The sequence below is a fragment of the Callithrix jacchus genome, chromosome 3 (assembly GCF_049354715.1).
Source record: "Callithrix jacchus isolate 240 chromosome 3, calJac240_pri, whole genome shotgun sequence".
Lineage (NCBI taxonomy): Eukaryota > Metazoa > Chordata > Mammalia > Primates > Cebidae > Callithrix > Callithrix jacchus.
In genome coordinates this window covers 86565811-86580817 of record NC_133504.1, presented here as the reverse complement: position 1 = coordinate 86580817, position 15007 = coordinate 86565811, and the positions used below count along the sequence as shown (strand labels likewise).

At 39.6% G+C, this 15007-nt stretch overlaps 1 long non-coding RNA gene across 1 annotated transcript in view; it reads left to right on the top strand.

Annotated features, from left to right (window-relative positions):
* Positions 1-13870, top strand: part of LOC118152223 (uncharacterized) — a 30957-nt gene extending 17087 nt beyond the window's left edge. The window contains exons 3-5 of the long non-coding RNA XR_004740725.3: positions 8203-8244; positions 12068-12101; positions 13546-13870. This is a non-coding gene — a long non-coding RNA (uncharacterized LOC118152223). The remainder of the gene's footprint in view (positions 1-8202; positions 8245-12067; positions 12102-13545) is intronic.
* Positions 13871-15007: the final 1137 nt, after the last annotated feature.

The window sequence follows — 15007 nt, the reverse complement described above, 5'->3', positions numbered from 1 at the left end:
AGGCTGAGGCATAAGAGTCACCACTGCGCCCACCCTGGGTGACAGAGTGAGGCCCTGTCTCAAAAAACAAAACAAAACAGAATAAAATGACAACAAAAAAACAAAAATCAAATTTAAAATTTATGAAAAATGTTATTTCTTTTTATGAATATAAAGCTCCCTATGAACATTAACTGTTCTAGGTTATAAGTATTCTTTGCTACTTGCTTTCATAACTTATTTATATTAAAAGAAACTATGTACTCATAATGAAGAGAACACTCTAGAGTGATAGGCCTACAGCTTGTTAAGTCATTTATCTTGTAAAAACCAAAACCAAAACCAAAATAGCATGGAGAGGAATAAAATGGAGCGTTGGTGAAGGTCAAAATTAAAGATTATTTTAAAAGAAAGTTTCTCCTAAGTACTATATACAGTTAGTAACTTGGGTCAGGCTCCTAAGTGTTGTCTACTTGAACTACCTCTGCTGCTCCAGGTTATTTTTTTTTTTGCAATAGGGAAGTAACAAGTATGTAGATAAGCATCTAGAGAGAGAGAAATACATTTGATTGACAACTCTGAGAGTTCATTTGAATTAGTTGAAATTTCTGATCAATTGCCTATGCTTTTAATTTTTTCAAAATACTGTTAGTATCAATGCAACCAAAATAAAAGTCATCTAAATTATCTATCTGCTTTCTTAGGCTATTAGTGAAACTTTTAAATACTTTATTCAAATTTTTTAATATTACAAATTATCTTTTTTTCTTTACATTTGCTTTATTTTTATTTATTTGTGTGTTTCTTTTTGAGATGGAGTCTCACTCTGTTGCCAGGCTGCAGTGCAGTGGCACAATCTTGGCTCACTGCAACCTCTGCCTCCTGAATTCAGGAGATTCTCCTGCCTCAGCCTCCTGAGTAGCTGGGACTACAAGCAGGCACCACCATGCCCAGCTATTTTTTGTATTTTTAGTAGAGATGGGGTTTCACCATCTTGACCAGGATGGTCTTGATCTCCTGACCTCGTGATCTGCCAGCTCAGCCTCCCAAAGTGCTGGGATTACAGGCTTGAGCCACTGTTCCCAGCCTACATTTGCTTTAAATGAGCAAAGATATTTATGTCATTGGACAAAAAACGAGGAAATCCATTTTTGTATTAAAATAGTTCTACAAACTTATGCTTGCATCAAAATAAATCACTATCAAGACACGGGAACTAGGAACACAGAGATGGGAGGATACTTGCCCCTCTTCAATTTTAGTAGCAGAAGCAGAATTGGTCTTGCAATGCTCCTGACAGTAATGTACACTGTCAATAAGCAATAGGATGTGGGAAAGCATGGGGATGTGATGCCCGGGACCTCAATAACTCATCAAAGCAGTTTCATCTTACCTAGGGTACGATGGTCTCAGTGCCACAATGCCAAGCTGAAGTGCATGCTTTTCCTCAATTCTGTAGACACCACCATCCCAAGATGGTGATTTCTGGGTTCTCAGAGCCGAGTGGGTCCACCGTCTACAAGGCCTGACTCAACAACTCCACTTGGGAAATTCTGCTGGATCTGGCTGAAGATCATGTTCACCCACTGTGCCTCCACCAAAGAGTCACACTGGAAACCAGGGCTGGATGTGAACTGGTGGCGGTGGGTGCGATAACCTAAACTCCTTCTCCAGGGACCGGCCCTTGTTGGTTTGTCCCTGGGCCTCAGCAGCACTAGCGTCTTCTGTCTACCATGCTGGGCCTAGCAGCTCTCGCAGGACCTGCACCAGCCAATAATCTTGAGAAATAAGGAATCAATGCAATGATTTTTCTTACAAATATGTAGAACACTGAACTATCTAAATTTCTAAATGATTATCTGACTACTTACATATATGCAAGCTTTAGGTATGCTTGCATGTGCACAGCATGTATGTGTAGCTTTATTAGGCCATGGACTAAGTATTAATTATCTTCGTGTTCCTACCACAATTTCTTCATATTACTAATTGCTATTTGTTTTGTTTTTTCGTTTTTGAGAAGAAGTTTTACTCTTTTCACCCACGCTGGAGTGCAATGGTGCCATCTCAGATCACTGCAACCTGTTTCTGGTGTTCAAACCATTCTCCTGCCTCAGCCTCCCAAGTAGCTAAGATTCCAAGTGTGTGCTGTCATGCCTGGTTAATTTTTGTATTTTTAGTAGGGATGGGGTTTCACCATGTTGGCCAGGCTGGTCTTGAACTCTTGACCAGGTGATATTCCCACCCTAGCCTCCCAAAGTGCTGGGATTACGGGAGTGAGCCACCACACCTTGGCTGCCATTTGTTGAATGGGAAAATAAATGGATCAAATTGACAAACTGTCCTAGTGATGAAAATGATCAGAACCTAAAATTGGCCAATCTGGCAGTTGTGATATTATAACAACTGTAGGCAGCTTGGTTCATTTCTTTCTGTCTTTTTTTTCAAATGCTTCTCTGAAGTCAAATTGCCCATCATGGTCCCTTATATGGGTTCACAAATATGTCTTATCTATTAGTTTATCACACAAGCATGTTCTTTACTAGGCAATAGAGAATGTGGCACTCTTTTATGTTCTTTCTTGAAAATTATTTTGCAGTTAAATATTTTATTTTTTCAGACTAATACTTTTTCCATTCCCAAGACGCTTTATTTTTATATATATGTTTTGGATGATAATCATAGTGCATGCATAATGAGTATATTATACTCATATGCATATTTGAGTATGCAAATTGTGTAGCAACTTACTATTATTCTTCCCATTTTGTAGATGAGAAAACTATGGCTTAGAGAGGGGACAGTAACTTTCCCAAGATATCACAAAAGCAGAGAGTGAGCAGATCATCACCATCTGGAATGCAGATCTAGGCCTGTCAGACTGTAGAGCCCTAACCTTCACACTCACTTTTAACTACCTCTATTAATGAAGAGTGTAATTTTAGCACATGCTCTTTTTGGAAACTTCATAATTATAATTAGGAACCATAGGGAGTGTTTTCTTGTATAACAGCTATGGGAAAGGTCTAGGCAAGAAAAAAATCACCAAATACTGATAAAACACAGTTTTATTTCAGAAAGCATTTATGATGCATCTTGATATCTTGGAGAGGCAGAAGTGATCACAATATGTAAACTTGGGTGAGTAGGACAATGGAATAGTCTTCATTTTAAAAATATGCATTCCCCCATCATCACTTTATTTAAATCACCTCTAGCAGCAAATTTGAGTGAGATCTTAGATTATGGTCTGGCTTTGGTTGGGAACCAGAGTCTGTCTCCTCTTGGATTCAGTACTTGGCTGTATTTCTAAAATGTTTGAACCAGATTCCCTGTCTGAGTCAGCTGATGGGGCCTAGTTTCATTTCAAGAGACTTCAGCATCAGCATCTCCACTCTCACCTCTGAACCTCCCCTCATCTCTTTGGTCATATTCAAATATTCTTTGACCTACATTCTACAATTAGGGACAAAATAATTGGAAGGCAGCTTAATCAACGAACAACTGAAAATGACAAATTTTTTGCCTGGAAGGGTTGTCGTCAAGAGGGAAAAGGAAGGTACAAAAAAGGAGGTGAAAGTGAACTTCAAACACTTTACAACTTTGTTCAAGGTCAGATGTATTTACTTTCACCTGGGCAGTGCAAAGAGAAGGAAACAACCCATGCCAGGCAGCTGCTACTAAATGCTTTCCATACCTTTTCAGGTTTAGTCCTCGCCATTTTCCCCTGGAATTTACATTTTTACAGTTTTCCCCTTTTCCATGTGAGCACACAGGTCCTGTAAAGTTAAGGGGCTTGTTCAAGATCTCATAGAGTTGGGAGTGATTTAAAATGGAGCTAAATCCAGAACCTGTACTTTTCACCAGAGCACCCCCCTAGCACAATACGACACTGGGTGTGTGTTAAGCAGTTATGAACCGCCACTAGGCAGCTCTGCTTTAGATTAGTTATGCTGTTTTTTTTTTCTCCTTTTGCCTCCTCCTTCTTTTTCTTCTTTGATAGAATAGACTTGGCAAAAATCAGTTTAATTTTGTTGGGGTTCGTTGATTTTAGCATCACTGAAAGATTCTGGAGATTTTTGTTTTAGTTAATGCAGTGGCTTATTTATTAATGTACTGGGGACTTCTTTTACTGGTAAAAAGAAGGCATTCAATAATGTTTGCCAAATGAAAGACTAGCTGTGATAACATTATGATTGTCTGTTTTCTGTGTGCATGCTGGGCTTTAAAATATGCTTGGAATTTTCTGTAGAATCATAAGATGCTGAAGTTGGAAGGGTACTCAAAGAGCATCTGAGCAATCCCTCATTTATAGATAAGAGGACTGAAGCCCTGGAAGGATAAATGAATCATCTAAGGTCACATGCTTGGTTGGCAACATGGTTGGGACTGGGACCCAGTGCTTTTTTCTGGCCTTCTCCTCAGGGGATTGCTACAATCTCTCATGTTAGTATTTTGCATGATGAAGAAGGAGGGTGAGATTCTAATAAACTGTACTAGTCCAGTGTAGTTTTCCATTTCTGTCACTTGTATCTTGGTAGGGTATAGTGGGTTGAATGTTGGTACCCCCAAAAGTACATTTGCATCCTAATCTCTGGAACCTGTGAATATTAATTTATTTGGAAAGAGGATCTTTGTAGATGTAATTAAATTCATATTTTGAAATGAGAAGACAATTTTTCCATGGACAGTGGGGAGGGGGATGGCTTTGGGATGAAACTGTTCTACTTCAGATCATTAGGCATTAGATTCTCATAAGGAGCGTGCAACCTAGACCCCTTGCATGCACAGTTCATAGTAGGGTTCCTGCTCCGATGAGAAACTAATGCTGCTGCTGATCTGACAGGAGGTGGAGCTCTGGCAGTAATGCTCTCTGGCCCGCTGCTCACTTGGGCTATGTGGCCTCATTCCTGGCAGGCCACGGACTGATACAGGTCCACGGCCAGGGGTTTGGGGACCACTGCCCTACAGCATCCAGAGAGAGTGCAGCCCTGCCAACACTTTCATTTCTGACATCTGTCCTCTAAAACTGTGAGAGAATCAAATTCTATAGTTTTCAGCCACCCAATCTGTAGTAATTTGTTAGAACAGACACAGGAAACTATTGTATGGGGGAACAGACAGAGCCAGGACTGATGTTGTTTTAACCAATTCTGACTTCACAGACTCTAAGGGAGAGTGAGTGTCTGCTGGTGAGGGTGGACAGTTGAAGACAGTTCAGGGACAGAGGAATGTTTTTATTGTGGTGGAGACTGAGAATAGTGACCTCTCTGCAAATAACAGGAAAAAATCCCCCAAAGAAAGACTTGGGGACATCTCATCAAATAAAGTGAAGGAGGGAAGGAAGAACAGACCATTCCGTTTGGTGCTTATACTCCCTCAGTCCTTGGTGCCCTCTCACTATTGCTTCCTGGATGTGAACCCTTCTCACCAAGCCACACACCCCGAGAAGTCTCTTTCCTCTCTTCTAACCTTCCGTAGCCTCTGTCTCATTTCCTTGGGGCTCTATTCCTTTAAATATGTTTTCAGAAGATAAAGAATGATTATAACTCACTGTTAGTCTGTGTTACTTCCATTTATCCTCTACAGCCCACCTTGAGTGCATTAACTGAAGAAGGAGAGAAGTCAGTGGGGGTCTTGTGCAGGTTCCACACCAGTCTAAGGGAGAGACATTTTGGAGAGAGAGGAATATTCCTCCTGTCCTTTCTGCCATACGCCATAAACGTCAGTCCAGTTTATGAGGAGCACTGGGTGTAGGTATTTTCTTATAGCCCTAGATGTATTGGGAGCAGAAACTTGAATGCAGAAGAAAAGAAACTCTTCCATTTAGGCTGGAGTTTCTCATAGAGTTCTACAAATGATAGGATGTTGATTGCTCTTTGGTCAGCTTTATACTTAGCTATGATTTTCCTTTCTCTCAATGACTTAGCCTTTATGTGCCTCAAGTTTCCTCATCTGGAAAATAAAATAGTACTAATGAGAAAATATGGACACAGAGAGGGGATCAACACACACTAAAGCCTGTCGGTGATTGGGGTGGGGGAAAGGAGAGCATTAGAAAAAATAGCTAATGCATACTGTGCTTTATACCTAGGTGATGGGTTGATAGGTGCAGCAAACCACCATGGCACATGTTTATCTATGTAACAAACCTGCACATCCTTCACATGTACCCTGGAACTTAAAATAAAAATAATAAATTAAAAAAAATGAAATAATACTCACCTTGTACTAAACGGTTGTACAAGTACTCACCTGGCTGTACTAAAGGAATTAATCCAGATAATTCTTTATAACAGTTCCTGGCACATAGTGAGAACACAGTAAATGTAAGTATCATTCTCTATCAAGGAGAAACCCCTGATTTCTTACTTCTGTGAGAAGGGATGTTCTCACACCCAGTCTTTTGACTCATTGTTACTCTTCCTTCTGGTGACTGGCTTGGCTAGTGACATTCATTATTTCAATTTCTTTGCTTGTGGGGGGTCTATTCTATTAAAATGACTGAGCATGGGGAGATTTGGTGTCTCTTTTTTTTTTCACTCTCCCCTCAGAGCAGCAAGAGACAGTGACCTGAATAAGTGTGCCTGCTTCGTGATCTCAAAGTCTCCCTCAGGTGGGCTGTTCTGAGTCTAGTAGACTGAGACTTGGGAGTGAACAAGCACATGTTCTTTCTTATAATAAGCAAAGTCCTCCCATCTAGTCTGGATTAGTAATAAAGTTGATATTTTTGTTCATTCGCTGACTCTTCTGTCTTCTTATTGGCTTGGTGCTCACATTGGGGTCCCTCAAAAACACCAACATAATTATTATTGTCAGGGAGATCTTCAGCCAGTGAGGAAAGAATCTTGTTTGAGGGAAAAGTCTGTGTCTAAGCAGGTGCATCAAATAATTCCCCATGTTTGAAGGTGGAGTGCACGGCTGAAGATCTATATTCCTCTCTACCTCCAAGGCACCCAGTTAGTGAGAACTATCTTGCTTTCATGTCACATTTCTTAAGTCAATCAGCACCAAAGGAACATCTGTGATCATTCTTTCTTCAAGCCCACGTGCTCCCCTGAAAGAAGCCTTTAAGAATACACCAACAATTCCATGCTGTGGAATGAGTAAAATGGTGCAGCGAAGGGATCACAAACAGAAGATTTTTATTCCTGAGCAAGCAAAATGAAAATTCAGCAAACAAATCAAAGAATCAAGATAAAAACCTGAAAGATGAAATGGGAACATGAACTATATAACAATGAACATAAAACAAAATCCTTCCAACAGCCTGGCAATTACATTGGTCCTGTGGTGAGTCAGAATGAGAAAAATACTCCTAGAGGAAAGAAGTGCTCACGGCTATAGAAATGCTAATGTCTTGCATCAACGTATTACTTTGTACTGGTCAAAGTGCCTTTACATTTGTCTCCTTTGATGGTTTTTATACTAACTCAATGGTGTTTGTTAGGGAGTTTGATCCCCTTATTATAGATGTAAAAAGAAGAGATGCTCTGAGAGATAACATAAATCTCTGACAGCTATAGTTGGTTGGATGACTAGTGTGTGATCCGATAATAGACGACAGTGTATGCTCTCTTTTTTTTCTTTTATATAGAGTCTTGCTATGTTGCCCAGGCTGGCTTCAAAGTATCCTCTCACCTCAGTGTTCCCAGTAGCTGGGAGTACAGGCATGTGCCACTGTGCCTAGCTGAAAGTTCTCTATCTCATATCACACAATTGTTTCTAAACTTTTAGTAGTGGTAGGAGTAATACATCAGTTATTTTTCTTTTTTAGTGTCTTGGGTTCTATGAATCTGAACTCTAATTGTAACATTGAAAAAAGTCATTCTCTACTATTTTGGAAACTTACAAATTCTTCCACCCCTGCCTGAACTCAGAGGATTTTCCTTCATAAGTTTATTAATGAGAGATTTGAATTTGTTCATTTTAACAGTGATTCAGAATAAGAGGATTGTCTCTTTAGATGAACTCAAGGGTTTAATAAGGAACAGTTTCACTGATAAGAGTAGAAGTATAACTAGGAACAGCACAATTGAAGGCCTAAAATGAGTTAGCTGTGAGTTCTACCACAGAAATAATCTTGTTTTTAGGATTTATACTAGAGTCCTCAGATGTAGATCAATAAAGAAATTAACATGGCACTTTAAGCACAAATATACGTGTATTTTAGAAAGGAGTGGCAGTCCTTACCTCACGGAAGCTTGTTTTTTCTCTTTGTAGATGGATGTCACCAGTGGGTTGTGCTGGAACTTCACCAACAAGGTATTAAGATGTATTTTCCCCACTTACTATTTGGCAATTGTCATCAACTCTCTTGCTTTTTTAGGGCACAATTCTTAAGGGTATTGGATTCTATGGTTGTGGTCAGCAGTCTATGACCACAGTTTTCTGAATCCACTCTTGTTAAAGCCATCTGACGGTCTACCTGTATATAGTCTTTTTTGTTTCTGGATTTCTTTGTCTTAGCTTTCTGTCTGCAGTGAGGAATTGGGGCACAGCCCACTACTCTAGCTGGCTTATTGGGGCTTGTTTCCTGAACTTATCTCTATAAGATCTATTTCCTAGAGCTGAGTTTTCTTTCTGACCCCTTTTATATTACATTAAGCTGCCTTCTGTAGTCAATATTGTGGTCTGTGATGGACTTTGAGCATTACCACTACAGGAACTCCAGAAGCATTCTTTTCTTTCATCATCACTTAGGAAGCATTCCTTCCTTTCTCTCAGCTTAGTTTGATCACTGCATACATGGGACTTAAATTATTGTCATTCAATAGTGTTTTTTTTTTTTGCAGTTTAAGGTGAAATGTTTGAGGGAAAAGTCTGTGTCTAAGTAGGATGGACAAAATAATGGGTACTTATAAAAGAAGGGAGAGAGAGACTTGAGACACTGAGACACAGAGACACAGGGGAGGAGGCCATGTGAAGACAGAAGCAGAGATTGGAATGATGCTGCCACAAGCCAAGGGATGCCAGGAGCCACTGGAGGCAGGAAGGGGCAAGAAAGAATCCTCTATGTCTTGCCTTGCTATGCCCTCCCTCACCAACACATTGCCTGAGCCTCAGGTACCTTTCCTCAGTTCCCTGAAGAAACTAGACTCTTTGTCTTAGCACATTCACACATGCTATTCTAGGGCCTACGGACATGGTGACTTTGGATTTCTGAACACTGAGATAATAAATTTCTATTGTTTTAAGCCACCAAGTTAGTGGTATTTGTTATGACAGCCTGAGGAAATTAATACAAAGGATAAATAGGAGATTTATCTAATTTCCTATTTAAAAATAAATAGGAGATTTATCTAAGTCATGAAATGATAATTTAAACACAGATGCAATAATTTCTTCTTGGGCACTGTGTTTTTGCCAAGCTTGGAAGAAGTCATTAAAACCATTAATATGTCATCTAGAAAGAAAAAGCATTTTTCCCCAGAGTTTATATATCCTGCTGAGATTCTTCATGGGAGCAATCTTATTAACATATCAGAAATCCAATTGTGCTCATATATAGGTATAAGTTTCCCTTTGAGGATTTGTCAGCTGGCTCAAGTTCATCAATGAAAATCAAATTAATCACTTTTGCTTAAAATGATACCACCTTTCTTGGGCAAATAGATGAAGTATTTCATTCTTTTCAGAAGGAACTCAGCTTCTATAGTAATAAAAAAATAGCCCCTAGCTTTGGCAATAAATAAGCTGTTACAAACACCATTTATCAGTTTTGCAGAATGGCACTGTATTAAAAATCAGTTATTAAAATAAAAAATACACTGAGTATTGACTTACTTTTATAAGTGTATCAAACTGATTTAAATACTAAATGGCTTCCTCTTGTCCTTAGAATGTAAAACACAGTTGTGATTTGCATGTTTCTAATGATCAGTGATGATGAGCTCTTTTTCATATGTTTGTTGGCTGCATAAATGTCTTCCTTTGAGAAGTGTCTGTTCATATCTCTTGCTCACTTTTTTCTTGTAAGTTTCTTTAAGTTTCTTGTCTATTCTGGATATTAGACCTTTGTCAGATGGGTAGATTGCAAAATTTTCTCCCATTCCGTAGGTTGCCTGTTCACTCTGATGCTAGTTTCGTTTGCTGTTCATGCAGAAGTTCTTTAGTTTAACTTATTCCATTTGTCAATTTCAGCTTCTGTTGCAATTGCTTTTGGTGTTTTTGTCATGAAGTCTTTGCCCATGCCTATGTCCTAAATGGAATTGCCTAGGTTTTCTTCTAGCGTTTTATGGTTTTGGGTTTTACATTTAAGTCTTTAATCCATCTTGAGTTAATTTTTGTATAAGGTATAAGGAAGGGGTCCAGTTTCAGTTTTCTGCATATGTCTACCCAGTTTTCCCAGCAAGAAAGAGTGTCAGGAAGGTGTACTTTATCTTTTTTTACTTATACAAGAAACTGATCTCAACTGAAGAAGGAATGTCCACATTTCTATCTTTTCCATAAATAAAGCCCAAGGCATTCCTACACAGTAAGGCATGCAGGAATTTCTTAGCTCTATCTATATGAATGCTCTTGAAGAACAAATACCCTGGTTAGGTAGGAAACAGGCTGTGCTTGAAACAAGCAGCTTGCTCTGGTGGAAAATGTGAAAAGTGAAGGCTCTTCTGATTGTCCCCAGAGATCTGTCTTGCCTGCCTATCTTCCACACACTCATTCAAGCCTGCCCATACTTCCATTATGGCAATTATTGTACTGTATTTGTCTGCCTGTCTTTCTTGCTGCTAGCCTGTATACTCTCTGAGGACAGAATGATACTTTTAATTGATACCTTGGTATCCTCAATACACTGACTGCATGCTTTCTGGATCACTGTGGGCATCCAGCTGCAATTTGTGAATAAATAGACTTTTGAGTCTGATAAACTTGACTTGTGTTAGCATTCTGGCTCAGTCATAACTGGGATTTTGAGAAAGTTCCTTTATCTCTTGGGATAGTTATTTTTTCATTTGTAAACTAGAGATAACCATTTAAGTATGTCACAAGGTTGCTTATTTATCTTAATCAGGTATGGCAGATTGAATTATTGGTTTAATTTCTACATCCCTCCCTATACCACAACTTTTGCTATATAAATGGCAAGGAAAACAATTTATCTACTGTTTCCTAGTCTCTATGTTTGCTGCATGGCTATTAACTCTCACTTTGGAATTGCTCACGTGTGGTGAGGAGGAAGTTTTGAACATTTTGTATTCCAGGCAGCAGGGACTCTGCATGATAAGAGGTGAGAGGTGTGCAGAGAGAGCGTGAGGGGTGAGGAGCTCTGGGTGGTGTTGAGGTACAGTGAGCCTAGGTGGCTGGGAGGAGCTCCTGCAGACAGGGTCACAGAGGCAGCAGCTGGAGCAAAATAAAGGACCAAGAGTCACAGAGGCAGCTGATGCTTAGAAGCTCAAAAGCAACAGAGAAGAGGTGGCTGATACCATGCTTTACTTACTGGTAGCTATTATTAATACACTTTAGGGAGAACTGACTGAAATCTAGTTCCATTTTAAACACAGTTAATAAAGAAGTGTATCTTTGTGTTTTGCTATTTTTCAAAGTGAAAACTCTCATTTGGAACATTAGAAATCAGGTGAGCACTAATTTTCATCCCTCTTCTTTTGTTTTCAGGTATTCCAATTCTTTGTCTTGCAACATCATTAATACCTTATCTTGTTTTGTAAACATATATCTAGATGAGGTCACTGAAGAAGGTTCTGCAAGCTTTTCATAAGTGGAGTAAAATCCTGATGTTGATATTCTACTATACTTGCAAAATGAAATAATTGATAAGGAAAGTAAGACTTTTGGGTGCTGTTGGAAATATAATCCTCTTTATTAACCTTGTAATTCCAGTAGAGGTGAGATTTGGGATAGTGATCTAAGGTGAAGAATTTTATAGTGAGTTTCTCAAGAGCTCTAGTTTAATAAATTTATAGCCATATCTGTTAATAGAGTCATAATAACAACAGGGAATGTCATAATAAAATTAGGAAGACTCAAAAAACATTTGATAAAGAACAAATTGATAAGCAAAGATTCCTAGATTGAAGGTTCCTGTTGCTGTGGTAAATCTAATTTCTTGTTTCTTTCTCCCTGGCAGGGATTTCCATAGAAGTGCTTGACAAGCAACACAGGTCTGAGCAGTATTGCTATGGGGCTGGGAACTTTCACTAAAAACCAGAACTTACATAGCCTAGGTTAAATGAAAGAAAATAAAGAAATTTAATTGCCAGCTGGATCTTGACCTATATTGCTGGTCACACACCAGTTTCTTAAAAACTCCACTCTGCACCAAACTTGCAAACTGTTATTGAAAAAGCAAGTGGGGGACAAGAGTGTTACAGCTTGTATACCAAATGATAAAGATAATGCTTATTTACTGACATTTATGGATAATATAATCCATAAATGGTAAAGTTAATCCTCTTTACATAGTAAATTTCATCAGAATTTGGATGAGAGGACTCATGGCTAAAGCAAAGTCTTGGGTACTAAATTAATGTCATTTCTAGAATTTTTAAAAAATGAATAACCTAGAAAAGGAAGCTGAACTTTTCATAGGACATGTGATTCAGGGGCTTATTTCGAATAGAAATTCTTTATTAGCAGCTACATAAGAAAGAGGCATATAAAGGGAACTTTTTTCCATGCTGAAAATGATCGATATTTACATTTACTTGAATCTTTTTTTTGGAGGGGGGGGGCGTAGGTCTTAAAATGCCTTTTTCTTTTGTGTTTATTTGGACTTATCACTAATTCCACTAATAATTTAAGTTCTGGTAAGGCATGGATTCCAAAGCTCTTAGAAGTCAACTTGTAAAGAGCTGGTGTTTAAAAGTAGGTGATTAAATGGCAGTACAAGGTGGAGAGGAGTGAATGATCCTGAGGTCAGCAACTCCCCTTGTGAAAATGTCATAGTGATGTGGAAAAACCACTGGGCATCCTCCCTTTTCTCCCTTGGAGTAAGCAGTGGTTTGAGGGCAGGAGTTTGGGGGAAGTGCTGCTCATGTGACCTTCCAGGAGCTGAGGCTGGATGTGTGGGAGTCATTGTCCTGAGGCTGTTGGGTATGAAGCCATGGACACAGGGGTCAAGGGTGGAACAGGAAGTAAAGGAACTGGTAAAGCCTCTAGTCTAGAGAGCTGGCAGAGAATGAAAACAGAGCTGGAGGGAACTGGTGGGTGTGGATTAGACAACAGGCAAAGCTGATTGAACAGGTTTGGGAGGTGAGGGGTTGAAAGCAATTTTTCAGAGACTATATGACTGGCTGAACTTGCTTCAAGCAGTCAGGCCCTCCTGTCAGGCAGGAGTTGACACTGTTTCCTCCCTGCTTCCCCTCTCTCTGGATTATCCAGAAAGGCTTGAAAGAGAAGGGTGAAGATGATCAAACAGGAAAAGACTCCTGGCTTACAGATCTGCAACACAGCTCACTGATAACTGATCAGGACATGTGCATTGGGAAAACTGTGCTTTCAGCATAGCAGAAACAAACACTTTGAAATAAAGGCAAAAAAAGAGATCATGAAATTTTTCACATTGAAACTCTAAAGCTTGTCATTTTTATGCATTTTTTTCCCAAGCCCCTTTGTGCTCTTTTCAATACTTGCTCTGAGAGAAGAAACCGCCTGTGGTTTGGTGACCCATGGTACTGTTTGGTTAGGAGATGTGTGCTGAGAGAGAAGCAAGGAGGACAGAATGTCAATACAACTGTGACCATGGCTGTGATCATGATAGCCACTGAGAACGCTGCCAGTGCTCAGGCTGCTGTTAGAAACAACGCCTTGCTGGAGGGAATCTACCTCTGCTTTCAATAATGTATATGGTTTAAGAGCATTTTATTTTGGAACACAAATAAATTGGTGCGAAGCTGAGACATTAAATGCCTTAATAATTTCTTACATCACTTGAAATTTATTTTCTTCATTTTTGGGTCATTTTTGAGGCATATAGACATAGGGGTGCTACTCAAACACTCAAAAAGCCACATGGCTTGGGCACTGCTCATTAGAACAGATGCCAGCTACATTGTTTCAGCAGGGCCCAGGAGCACCCTGCTCTATCTGGCATCACCTCTGCAGCTGCACAATAGGAGTGGGGACATCAGGAGATCCCAGGGAGGCATCAAGGTGGTTAACCAATGAGGGCACATTGTGGGAGCTCAGAGATTCTGCTATTTACTGGTCAATATAGAAGTATTTACACTTCGTAGCAACAGGTTGACCCCACTAGCTGAGTATCAGTTCTTCCTTATGAGAATGGCTTGCTTATCCTCAGTCTTTGTCACTCTAATGACATCCCTCATCTCTTCAGAACTGCACATATCCAGACTGTTGATGTCCCCAATTCCACAAAGGGGGCTCTTTTTATTGGCTTCTAAATAATAAATTGCCTTTACATCTTTCCCACAAGTGTTTATACTAAGATGTCCACTCAAAGTGTGGCTGAGAGAGCTCTAAATGTCTTACCTGACAGCTTTGGATCAGTCCTGTTAACTCCTTGTATTATATGGAGACTTGAAAATCTAACATCCAAATGTATTGAGTTCTTCATTTGTTAGATACAAAAGATGCTTTTATATCTAGGTGGGCACGGTGGCTCACACCTGTAATCCCAGCACTTTGGGAGGCTGAGGTGGGAAGATCACGAGGTCAGGAGTTTGAGATCATCTTGGCCAATGTGGTGAAACCCCATCTCTACTAAAAGTACAAAAATTAAACGGGTATTGCAGCAGGTGCCCGTACTCCCAGCTACTCAGAGGCTGAGGCAGGAGAATGGCTTGAACCCAGGAAGCAGAGGTTGCAGTGAGCCGAGAATGTGCCACTGCACTGCAGCCTGGGCAACAAAGTAAGACTCTGTCTCAAAACAAAGAAACAAATAAATACGTAAGTAAAAATAAGTAAAGACACTTTCCAAACTCAAACTCTTCTGACAAAGTCTCGCTCTCTGAAGAACGACTTGTATAAGAAGCTGAGAGAATACTAACTGCCAACATATGTTTTAGTTGAAATGTATTTGCTAATGTAAACAACTTATGCCTGCCTG